At 43.5% G+C, this 12,557-nt stretch overlaps 1 pseudogene; it reads right to left on the reverse strand.

Annotated features, from left to right (window-relative positions):
• Positions 1 to 11,438: 11,438 nt before the first annotated feature.
• Positions 11,439 to 12,532, reverse strand: LOC127782123 (uncharacterized; annotated as a pseudogene).
• Positions 12,533 to 12,557: the final 25 nt, after the last annotated feature.

Consider the following 12,557-nt stretch of genomic DNA (forward strand, 5'->3'; position numbering starts at 1 on the left):
CTCTGTTCTGTTACCCGGAAGTTCCTGTCCTAGAACACCGGAAGTTCCGGGCCTGGCTGGCCGGAAGTTCCAGAGTTCCTTACTAGGAAGTTCCGGGTCTGTTTGAATTTTACCGCCGCGATTTGTTTTTAAGTTTTCAGGGACAGCCTATTCACCGCCCCCTCTAGGCTTCATCAGCGCGTTCAAGGTGATCTGTTCGGAAGTTGTTTACTTGGCCGAAAGTCACGGGTAGCGTGATCTTGCCCAATGGCTTGGACGACGACTCAGGAGTGATTCCATGAAAGGGTTGATCAGTGGGTGTCAACTCGCTTCGTGGGATCCCCATCGCGTCCAAGGTGCTAGCGAAGAGTAAGTTGATGGAGCTGCCGCCATCGATGAGAACCCGTGCGACCTTGATATCCCGAATAGTGGGCTCAACCACGATCGGATATCGCCCTGGAGTAACGGCAGTCTTGGGGTGGTCTACTTCTGAGAACTCAATCTTCTGCTCTGACTACTTCATCTTGGATGCAGCCCCCTGCCATGTCGAACAAACTTTGCGCTCCACTTTCTTGTACTCTCGCTTTGAGGAGTACGCCGTGGAACCTCCGAAGATGTGCGAAACATGGAGATCGGAGTCTGGGTACGCTGAGTCTGAGTCCTGAGTAGCCACTTCGGCGGCCTTCTCGACTACACGTACTGGCTTGACTTTCTCCAACGCCAGTTGCTTCGTGAGTGCCTTTTTGAAGACGAAACAAGTCTCCAGAGAGTGCTTGTCCGTCTTGTGTATAGGGCACCATATTTTCTTCGTGTCGTCGCCTTGTAGGTTTGAGTGCTTGGGCGGGTCAACGTGTTCTGCTGTGAGGACCTCCGTTTGCGCTTTCTGTTTCCCACTCCTGCGACTCTTTTTCTTGCTTGACTCAGGCGTGTCCTTGGCTGGTTTCTTCTCCTCTCCTGTCTTCGACTTGTCGTTCTTGCGTCTCAGGGCGTCGTCCGCGTGAGCGCATCTATTGACAATCTCGAATAACTTGCGAGCAGTTGTGATCTGCCTTGTTGCCAATTCCTGGGTTGTGTAGCGATCTCGGACGCTAGACTTGAAAACACGGATTACAGAAGCATCGGTGATCTCGGGGATCGTATTTCTGTACTCATTAAATGGTCGAATATAGTCCCTCAATGATTCGCCCGGATTCTGCGTTAGCGCGTGTAGGTTGTCCTTGATCGCGTGGTGCTTGTATGTTCCTTGGAAGTTAGCGACGAACTGTTGCCACAGATCTGCCCACGAAGAAATTGAGTAGGGCGGGAGGTGAACCAGCCATGAACATGCAGATCCCTTCAATGCAACCGGCAAATAATTCGCCAATGCGTTGTCGTCTGCTCCGGCAGCATAGAGTACTGTAGAATAGACCTGAAGAAATTCTTCAGGGTCGGTGCTTCCATCGTATTTCTCTATTGCTCCCGGTCGAAACTTCTCAGGCCATCGGACATCTCACAGAGTACGAGTGAAAGCCTTGCACCCACCACCGGGGGCAGTAGGTTGTCGGCGATCATATGCTCGTCGTGGATGTCTGTCCGATGATGAAGATGACGAAGATGACAATGATGATGATGAGTCACTTGGTTCCGAGGCGCGATTTCGAGTACGACTCTCGGGTTCTTGCGAGCCTCATCGTCGCCCATAGTTGCTGTCCCGGCGTCGATCTCCGTCGTCGTCATTGTCACGGCGTCGACCTCAACTTGTATCGCGCGGCACCCGCTGCTCGCGTTTAGTATGTTTGTGGCAGTTGTGGCGATCATCACGGTCTCGGTTCTCGCTCGGACGTCCTCCTTGTTCTTTGTTCTCGCGATGTCGTGAAGAGACACGATGTTGGGAACGGTTTCATTATCTTGAGTGAGTCGCGCTTCTCGGCGGCCATTTAGATGGTTGCGGAGATCACTGGTGCCGCGAGGTGGAGGGGTAGCTTGACGAGGTGGCGTCCACTGATCAGGCTGTTCCCCATTAGCGCCGCCGGTCAGCGGTTGTTCTGGTGGTGCCCTGGCGGCGGCCTCTGCGAACGCGTTATTGAAGTTAGTCACTGATTCCCGTAGTCGTTCTGCCCATTGATCAAGATCAGTGTTCAGGACGGGATCGAAAGGGCTTTCGTTCAATATCGCATTGAGGGTTCTGATATGTTGGCCGGCGTCGGTGTAACCGATTGATCCATCATTCCCGTGTGGACGCCTCCAGGTGTGTTGGTTCCATCGATAGCATACACGTCGCGTGGTGTACTTGTCGATGATGAGGCCTGGACTTCGAGCAGATGTAGGACAGATGGCTCGTAGGGATCGATATCGATTACCCCGACGAATCGATCTGATGTAGTCGCTGCACCTTGTTCCTTGTCCGCATCTCTAGGAGAGATTCGTGACCGCTGGACCTTAGGGGGTGACGTCTTGATGGCGCTGAGAAGGACCTTGCAGCTGGAGAGGTCGTGAGTCTTTGCCTTGTGGATGGGACAATAGACATCACGAGTTGGAGAAGTACGTTGAATTCCACGCTCTTTGCAGGCACGGACTTCAGCTTGTACGTTGAGGAAAACCGAACAAGCTTGCAAGGTGTGCTTGCTAGTCCTGTGGATGGGACACCAAGCTTTTGTCGCCCCGGAAGTTGTCCTTGTCGGCTCGTACTTCTTGTGGGAAGGATAAGATTTGGCCACATTAGGATCTTTCTCAGGCTTGGATGTTGTCGATTCTCCGTTCTCCGCTTCTGCGGGAGGATCTTTTGACATGGAGTTGACCGGGGTCGTAACCACGCCGTTCTCGCTCCCGATAATTGCTGGGCCAGTCGAGATCGGCATTGTGGTGTAGAGCAGGAAGACGATTTCGCCGACTTGAGTCCGCACCAGCATCGTCGAAGTTGAAGCTCCTTGGTTGATGCCGGTGTTGACGCTATCATCAAGAAGGCTTGAAATCATAATAGTAGAACCTTGAGCACCAAGTTCCCCTACCTGGTGCGCCACTGTCGACAAGGGATACCCGTAGACCGGATATAAAGGGTATTGGGGTCCGTTGGTACGAGGATCGACGTAGTACGACATCAAGCAAACAAAAGATAAGGATTATACTGGTTCAGGCTCCTTGGTAGGTAATAGCCCTAATCCAGTTGATATGGGATTATATGATGGAAACCACAAATTACAAAGGGAATAGCAGAACTCGATGATACCGACGAGACCGTAGTCAAGTTGGTCCGATTAGATCTCCCGACGACTTGGCTCCTGCACGCTCCGGCTCCGTAGGCTGTGGTGGGTGTGTTGGCGGTGATATTCGATGCCTTAGGTCCTACCCAGGGGGTCCCTTATATACCGCGGGTCAGTTGATCTCCAAGTAGGACTCAGAGATATCGTACCCCTTACGATACGGTAAAGACCCAGTCTTGTCTGAGTAAAACTCCTTCCATCCGTAGATACCATCCCTATCACGTGATAGATTTTCTTAATGTATACGGAATCTATCCGTATACGCGCGGGTATACCGTATCTATATACAACGCACATCCAAGGATAGAGGGTATACCTTATCCGTAACCCTGATAGTAGCTCCCGACTTCTGCTTAAATGAGCTCATGTTACCGATCGCGGCTTCTGATGTCGGAATTGTTGTCACTCTCATCTAGTCGATCTCGCTTTCAAAAATGGATTAATCTGATTTTTTTTTAAGTAACTTTCGTATAGAAACTTTTTGCAAAAGATACACCATTTAGCAGTTTAAAAAGCGTGCGCGTGGAAGACGAGGAGGAGGAGTTGGGAACCTGCCCAAACGAACAGAGCATTAGAGAGTTATTCTAATATGCAACTCTGCATGGTAGACAAGTTCATATAAAGGAGTTGCTGTGCATAATTAAATTTGCATAACGAAACACAGCTGGCAATGGTGGCATCATCACTGACAGAAAGCAAATGCATGCTGCAGTTTAGCACCAAGTTAGTGATAAATCGAGCTTAATTAGCACTAGTGTGCGCATCTTGGTGCACCGAAAGGTTAGGTCACTGCAGTCGCTTGCTTCCTCAAGGAGTGACTGAGTGAGCCAGTGACCCAGTGACCCACACGATATATGTTGGAGTCGGACCAAAACATTCCTCCAGATGTCGGTGCTTTTATAGAGACTCTTCTCCCTTTTTTTTATCGCACCACAATTTAATTAACAACAATAAATATAATTAATATGAGTCTTTTATGACTTATGAGGTATAAAAAAATACTCTATTGAGTTTTTATTAGCTTGATATTCTCATATCTCCCTCTCCTATCTCTCTCCGAGGGGTAAAATTTACACCGAACTTAGATAATATCTCTCTAAAATGGAATTACCAGCATAGTATTAAAATTAAAAAAACAATTATTATCTAAACATTTCTAATCATCTAAAATGTGGTCAACTTATTAGATAATTACTCCCTCAACCTAGCTTGAAACAGATTATTGGCCAAATTATAAGTGGATTATTAACTACACTATTTTAGAAATAGACTAAATATTTTGATAAATAAATGTAACTGATAGCTTCTAAGACATCTAAATAAAACAGTGGAAGGAAGTTTTATAAGGAAACATGGAAAAAATAATCTGTGACAATAATTTGGTGAAGCAGGTGAAAATAATAATGCAATATAATGTTGACATAAACCCAATGTTTGACTACACATCTTATTAAAAAATCAGTGTAAATATGCAAAATATATGAGTGATAATTTTAGTAATAAAAGAAGTCACAACAAAATAATGTAAATAATATTTTTAACATTACAAATAGTCAAATGGCATGCTAAAAATCAACAGTAATTACAATTTTTAAAAAGAGGTAGTAGCATTATGAGAAAATCCCGTCTCCAAACAGGCAAACATGGGTTGGCCACCTCTTTGTCGACCAGCTAGAATTTCCTTTCCGTAAAAGCCATAAATCATTATAAACTCCGTGGCTTGCATCTTTGTGATATGATGCATCTCTTCTTCTTTATCCTTTTAAAAAAAAGGGCTTAGAAAAGTTTATTAAGCATTATTGTCTGGTATATAGGGGCATTCAAATTATGTCTTGGTCAGCTGTATTGTGTTGACCACTTCACCAGAATGTGATAAAATAAACAATGGACTTGCCAAAAAAAGTTTGACTGGTCCAAAATAAGTACGGAATATTTGATATATAAGGGCATTCAACTGCGTACAGACCAAACTTCCCCAATAAACAACTCAAAAAGATGCTTATAGTATTAGCAATTGTCTGCTCTCTATGCATTTTGCAGTTATACTTGGTATTTGCAATTTTGCATTTTGTCCCCCACTTCCCCAGAAATTGTAAGAAGTTTTAATAGCCTTTGATACGCACATGCGTGATGGTACTACACTCGAATCTATGGTCAAGGGTCTCTTATTCCACTATAAATAGCGTAGTTTTATTAGAATTGCTAGTTTAAAAAACTATGTGGTTCAATGCTAGCCAATAATAAAGGGGTTGGAGATATGTCTCATCACCTTATTTCTCATTTTAACTTATTTTTATTTTTATTTTTTAAAAATAAATTTATGGTTGTGTGTCTTATGACAGAACCAACAAGGAAAATGGACAAAACAGGCGGCAAGAAGGCTAATCATACCAACAAGTAGCATTTTAGTACTTACATATACACAACCCTAATTCGTGATGTTTCTCAGAATTGTCTTTGACATGTTAATGGTATAGATAAAATACCCTTTCTATCTATAAATATAAGTATTTCAAGCATTTAAAATTTAATCATAAATACAAGAATTCTTAGAGAACTACTTATCCTATCAATCAGTATTATTTAATTTTTTTATCTTACCTCAATCACCTTCTCATCTCTAATCATCACTCATTTAAAGTGAGGTACAAAGTTTTATCAACCTTAATCTTTATTAAATAACCCAAAAATAATTATATTCATGTAGAGACAGTACGTCACAAAAGTGTCATCTAATTAAACACGGTTACACGACCACGTATGCCCATTTGCCTACAAGAAACCAAGCCATCAACTAGCAGCCTTGAAGTTCATACCCAATTATTTCTCAAACATTACTTTTGTCTGTTTCTTAAGCATTGTTTACCAAACAAAATAAAGGCAAAGAGAATTGGCAGAAAGAAACATGAGAGAACACAACAACAATCCTAGAAAGGGCCTATCCGTAATAAATGGTTGTTTAGATTCAGGCTAATTTTTATCCATCCGAAATATTGCTGACCTCGAATATTTGGTTCGATACGAATTTTCGCCCAAAGTAGTTCAAATTGAATAATACTAATTTTGGTTATACAAAAGCTTACTAATCTCTAGTATTATAAAAATTGAAGATGTTTTTGCCGGTACTTTAGTATGTCATCCGTGTATGAGTCGGTTTTAACTTCGTTTATATTTTGAAAATACATATCCGTATTTGAGTTCAATTTTAAGTTTATTCGCTTTTGTAACTACACAAGGAGTCGTATAAGATCTCTTTAAAAAAACTTGCATGCTAACTTGAGGCTATCGGACTCCTAATTGCAGCTCATGATTTTCTAAAAAAAATATGCGTCTAAGAGAATTCTCACAGTGAAATTTTAACTCAACTAAATCGTAAAATAATAGTAAGATTAAAATAACTTTTCCCATTGCAATGTATTTGTTTTTTCTCTAATATTTAAAAAATATAACTGGCTCGAAACCAAATAAGCTCTCGCTAAATAGGAAGAAACCAATTGCAATAAATAAATTAGTCCAATGCAATACCACCTTCGTCTCCATTTTTAACCCACCCTCTCTCTCTCTCTCTCTCTCTCCTCTCATTTTTCTCTCCCACAAAGGCACAAACCGCGTCTCCCTCTCCCTCTCTCCGCACATCCATCCTCCTAGAGAGGGAGCGCGCGCAAGGAGGAGGAACAAGGGCTCCTCAGATCGGGACCAGCTGAGGTGAGCGCTCGATCATCTCCCGTTTTCTCTCCTCGGATCTGACCATCTTTCTTGCCTTTGTTTTCTTTCTTTTTTTCTTTTCTTCTTCTTCTTTTCCCCTACCTGTTCTTGGTCGATCGGGGATTTCGCTGCCGTGAGGCTGACCCTTCTTGTGGTGCGGTGGTGGCAGTGGGTAGGATGGCTGCTTGATCCCCTTGATTTTAGTATTTTATTTTATTTTTCAGATTAGATGCGTAGTGTAGCTCGTACCTCGCATTGCCCGCCCAATGCGTGTTCTTCGTTTTCTTTAATTTGGATAATATATGGCACTGAATTTATCAAGTTTAAAAAAATGTCATCGTATTTTGCTTAACTTTGTCACCATCAAGTACACCTAGAACGAAAATTTCCAAAATTAGACGGAACATTCCGAAATATCGTATTATAGAAGTTGCCCTCGCGTATCTTCCCCTTTCCCTTGGCGTAAAAGAAAATCTCCGGTGTCGTCTCCTCCGCTCCTTGTTCCCAAGACGAGTCGCGGCTGAACAGGGGAGGGGAGGGGATCCTGGTGAGCATCCACATCCTCTTTCTGATTCATCTCTCTCCCACCGGGAGTACTTTTTTCTGGAATTTGCTTGCGTTCCTTCTCTTCTAGATCTGGAAGAAGCTCTTCTCTTGTTAATTTTACAGAGAGCCTTAACCTTAATACCAGTAACAGTTTGTTTGTTCCCCCAAAAAGTTTGGGGATTCAACGAGTTGTGAGTTTCTGGAATTGGAGGGACAGAGGATTGGCATGTTGATTCTTGGTCCGAGCATGTTTACCAATTGGCAGGAACCGGCTTGCGGTTCAGCACTGAACTGTAGCAGGAGATGAGTTTCTTGCCTGGATCTGGAGCCATCATCAGTGAAGAAAAGGAAGATTTCTTCAAGAATTCAACCACAAGTGAGAGGTTTATGCGGTTCCACTGTTGACAGGGATAGGGATAATGCCGCATGATGGGTCGTTTTCAGTACAGAGTGCACACTGATGAACTCTGTGGGTTCCATTGCTCCACCTATGGAAATTCCACGGTCGAGGCAGAGAGAAAATGGCTCATGTGTGGTGACTGGTGGTTCTGTTCCACTATGTTTTTTGTTCTGACTTTTTCCCCTCCTTATCTGAAGCTCGTGTTAAGGTCATATATGGTTTGGTAGTCCTAATTGTCATGTATTAATGGCCAGATGGATTGGTAGAGTAGTATGTTTGAATTTCCTATGTTCTAATAGCTGAATTTGTTAACTTGGATTTAGATGTAGCTACAAATTATGGCCTAGAACAGCTATATCATTATTTCCCGACCTGACAGAGGAATCTAGAGCTTGGCTGCAGATTTAGTTGAATAGTGTGATAGTATCTCTGTGTTTTTTGTTCATTGCAGTGATGTATTTAGTGTTTCAGTATGAGCTATCATTGATTACAAATTTACAATATAACATATTTGAAGCGTTTGGACAATGTGACGACGAGGATATATTTGACAAATTTACAATATGCTGATGTACTTAGTGTTTCAGTATGTGCTGGTAACAGAAAAGGCATAATCCTATCACTTGTTCACTGCCATGGGAGCTGATATACAATGATTTTTTCCTATTGATGGAAAATAATATGATGCTCCAGATTTATGTTAGAATAAGATGCTTCTCTATTTATTAAAAAAGTGGAAATATAACTAGGCAAAGCCATGTAATGAAGAAGATATGGATGTTTGTCAATAGTCATGCACATTGTGTTTGCATAATGAACCAAACCATTTTTAGAATAATCTCATTTAACATATGTTATTGATTGGCAGGTGCATGCTTGAAAAATGTGAATGTGTGTAACATTAGTGTTTTTGTATGTTTTAGGTTGGATAGGTATTTTAATGAACCATTGTAATAGTATGACAGGTCCATGCCCTTTAATGTCATGTAATATTCATACAGTAGAGGATAATTGTTTGTTTCCAGTATTCAGAAGTGTTGATTCAACTATTTGTCCATTATTAAAGGTCTACTGTAATTTAGAAGTGGACTTATTTTTGCTTTCTTGGTAAAAACTTGAATGATAATTTCCTTGAGTAAGATCAAGACGTAGGGAGCTTGCTACTGATGATATCTAGACTAAGACGGCATAATTTAGTAAAACTGTTACTGTTATTATTGGCGATGTTTCAGTTTAGCTTTAGGTAATCAACACATGTGCATATCATATTTCTTTAAGATGTATCTCGCCAAGCATAATTTTTCAGTGGTAACTTGCAATTGAGTTCTTGTTGAGTTGACCTATTAATTTATTATCGCGCCATATAGGCATATGTGTGTTGAATTGAATGCTTGAAGCCTTGAAGCATGTTATTTTCATAATGCAATATTTCTTGCTAGTATGTACTATGTAGTACTAGTTTGAGAATATATGTGTGTTTCCTCATCTTTTTTATTTTATTTTTCTGTTGGACAGGATTTGAACAAGTCAGCTTGTCGCCACCATGGTTCTTGATTCATTATCATCTCCTCACAGGAGGTCACAGAACACATTTTTTCTATCATCCCAAAAGAAGCTTCAATCATCGAAGGATGATGTTGGCAGTTGGTCTGCACTGGTTGAGCGGCATCGCTTCCTCTTGACAACACTAGTGGTTCTGGTCTTCCTGTGCACCATCTATCTGTACTTTGCAGTTACCTTGGGGGCACCTGATGCTTGCTCTGGATTAGCGGGCACTGAAAAGGCTGTATGTCGGGCAAAATCTGCTCTTCGACATGGAAAATTGAAATTTTTCTAGCGCTGTCGTGCATACTCTCGAAGACCAAGTTACTGAGGCTTACAATGCGCCCTTTAGGTCACCCACAGCTTATTCTTCATACATTGAATCTGTATATTTTGTGGTGGATGTATTGCTTTGTATTCATGTTGTACTTTGTTGAGAGACCTGCTATTCAATAGTTGCAACAAATCTGCTAGTGATAGAGAGAATTTATATGTTGTGTAAACGGTACAAGGTAGGTCATCATATTATTTTTTGTCATGGTGTACTAAAAACACCATGCCATTACTAATCCATCCAGGAGACCCTGATACTGTCTCCATCCTGGCATACTGTAATTCATTTGAAACTGCATGATACTATCAAAGTGTTAGTAGTGATTACCAAGAAATTTCACAATCTTAGCTTGTTCTTTGGTTCATTTTTGGGTTTCTATCTCTTTTCTTGAGATGCTGCGGATGTTCGCCTCGTCATCGTCAGGCTGTATATCTACTGTAAAATTTGGGGCATTTGCAAATTTGCCACCGGTTTTTTCAATTTTGCAAGGATGCTACTCGAATGACAGTTCTAGTGGTATTTTGCAATTTTTTAGTGATGGTTTTGCAATAACGATTCAAAGTAGTGGTAAATTTGCAATTGCCCCTAAAATTTTATGCTTGTGTTCAGTCTTCTGCCGTACAGCAGCAAAAGTGGTTCTATCAAAAGGTACTATTCCCATGTTCCATAATACTCAGTTCCACAATGTAAGACTTTCTAGCATTGTTCATATTCATATACATTGTGAAACGGAGGAAGTATAAGCAATCCAAGCATTTAAAATTTATCTTAAAATATAAAAAAATTTGTGCCTCATACCCGTAATAAGGGACGTCTTATTTTACTCTCCTTGGTAATCTCTGAAAGCCCATGGGACAGGGTTTAATGAGGGATGCCAGTCCTTTTACTTACTCTCTCGTCATAAAATATATTCCTTCCGTCTTATAATATAAGAGGTTTTGGGTGGATGTGATACATGGTATAATGGATCTAGACAGACGGTCTATCTAATTCCGTTGTACTAGGATGTGTCATATCAACCCAAAATCCCTTATATTATAAGACGGGGAAGTAGTAATCTAGTAATTGTTTCATTTCAAGATATATACAATTGAAAGATAGCAGAAGTGGCTCAAATCTATTGACAGATAGTAGTGCAGACAGTGGAGGGCCAACTGAAACAAGATGCTTCTGTCGTCTTGCCATGTCAGACACTAAGCAAGATGCATAATCTTGTGACCACTGCAACCACCGATGATAGATGCTGTTTGGATTTGCTGTCACCAGGGACTTAATTATGGGGTTAGTCTTTGTTTGGATGCTAAGAAGATCCATGACACTCCACTGGAGCTCCAGATCCATCACACATCCCCTGCTTAACCACTGACATTGATAGTGATAGCTCACTGGTTTAGGGTTTAGGTTTTGATTATTCAATAATGGATATGGTCTATTCAGTTTTCCCCTTCGGTTTGCAATTTATTTTACCTTTCTCAGCTTTCTTAAAGTCCCCAATTGGCCCAATTCGGCATTCGGGTGTTTTGATTAAATTTATGTTTTGCAAGCTTTCTTCCGGTTTTGTTCGTGTAACTTTATGTTTACGTGAAACTTTAGCTGTAAATTCATAAATGAGCCAAATTAGTGACCAGAAAACTCACGAATCTCCGCTTTTTCTATGGTTTTGTAGCATCTCCAACTCTTTTAAAACAGGGCCTTTAATATTGCTTGGATTCGTAACGAAATTTGGATGGGCTTCAAACACAACAAATTACAGCCCAGCCCAACAACACATAGCACAGAAGAAGGAAAAAGTACACCCAAGGTTCCTCAACTGGTCACCGAGATGAAAAAAACGTCCTCGAACTGCAAAACCAGATATCGAGGTTCCCTTAACTTAATAAAACCAGTCACAAGTGGTCCCAAGGCAGTATTTCACATGGTTTTATCCTACGTGGCGCTGGTTTTGTCCACCGTGGCGCTTTGATCTTGGTCTTCGTTGCTGAGTCACCAGCGCCACGCGAAGCTGGTGGGACAGAGTAGGGCAGCGATGAGCGGACACGCGGGCGGAGTGGCGGCTCCCAAAGCCGGCGGGGCGGCGGAGCCAAGCGGAGGACACCAGCCTCATCGTCGTCATCTTCCGGCGTAGGGAGGAGGCGCGGGAGCTGGAGCCAGAGGAGGGGCTCCGCTAGAAGCCGCTGCTGTAGAACCGGGAGCGCATCATCTCGAGCTCCAGCTCCGACGCCGCCTCGGCCGCGTCAGTTTCACCGCGCCCCCACTCCGCCGCCGACGCCGCCTTGTCGTCCATCATATCGAACGTTGACACGGCCGCGATCATCGCCTTGGCGCTCCCCGACAGCGACTCGTCCGGGGCGGCCCTCCTGCAGCCCCACCACCCCCTGCGGCGGCCTCGGCTCTTGCTCCGCCGCTTCATGACCCGCCGCATGACGCCGGCGGGGAGCCTGACAGTGACGAGCAGCAGGATCGCCGCTCCCTTCCTCCTCCTCCTCCTCCTTTCTCTCTCTCAGGGCAGCCAGCAGCGGTCCACTTCGTCCTCGACCTCGCCGGCGGCGGCGAGCTGTTCTCCTTGCCAGCGGTAGCAGGGGCATGGGCGAGAGAGGACGAGCTCGAGGAGGATGGAGAAGGCAGTGGAGCGGCACCGCCCGAGCCGCTGCTTCCCCCGCCGCCGGCGCCCGCCCGCGCGCCGCTCCTCCCCCAGCTGCTTGCGCCCGCCGGCCGTCCCCCGCGCAGCTGCTTCCCCCGCATGCGCGCGCCCGCAACCACCTCCGCCTCCGGTACTGAAGCCGCCATTGTCGTCGTCTACTTGTCTTCATCC

The sequence above is a fragment of the Oryza glaberrima genome, chromosome 8 (assembly GCF_000147395.1).
Source record: "Oryza glaberrima chromosome 8, OglaRS2, whole genome shotgun sequence".
NCBI classification, from domain to species: Eukaryota; Viridiplantae; Streptophyta; class Magnoliopsida; order Poales; family Poaceae; genus Oryza; species Oryza glaberrima.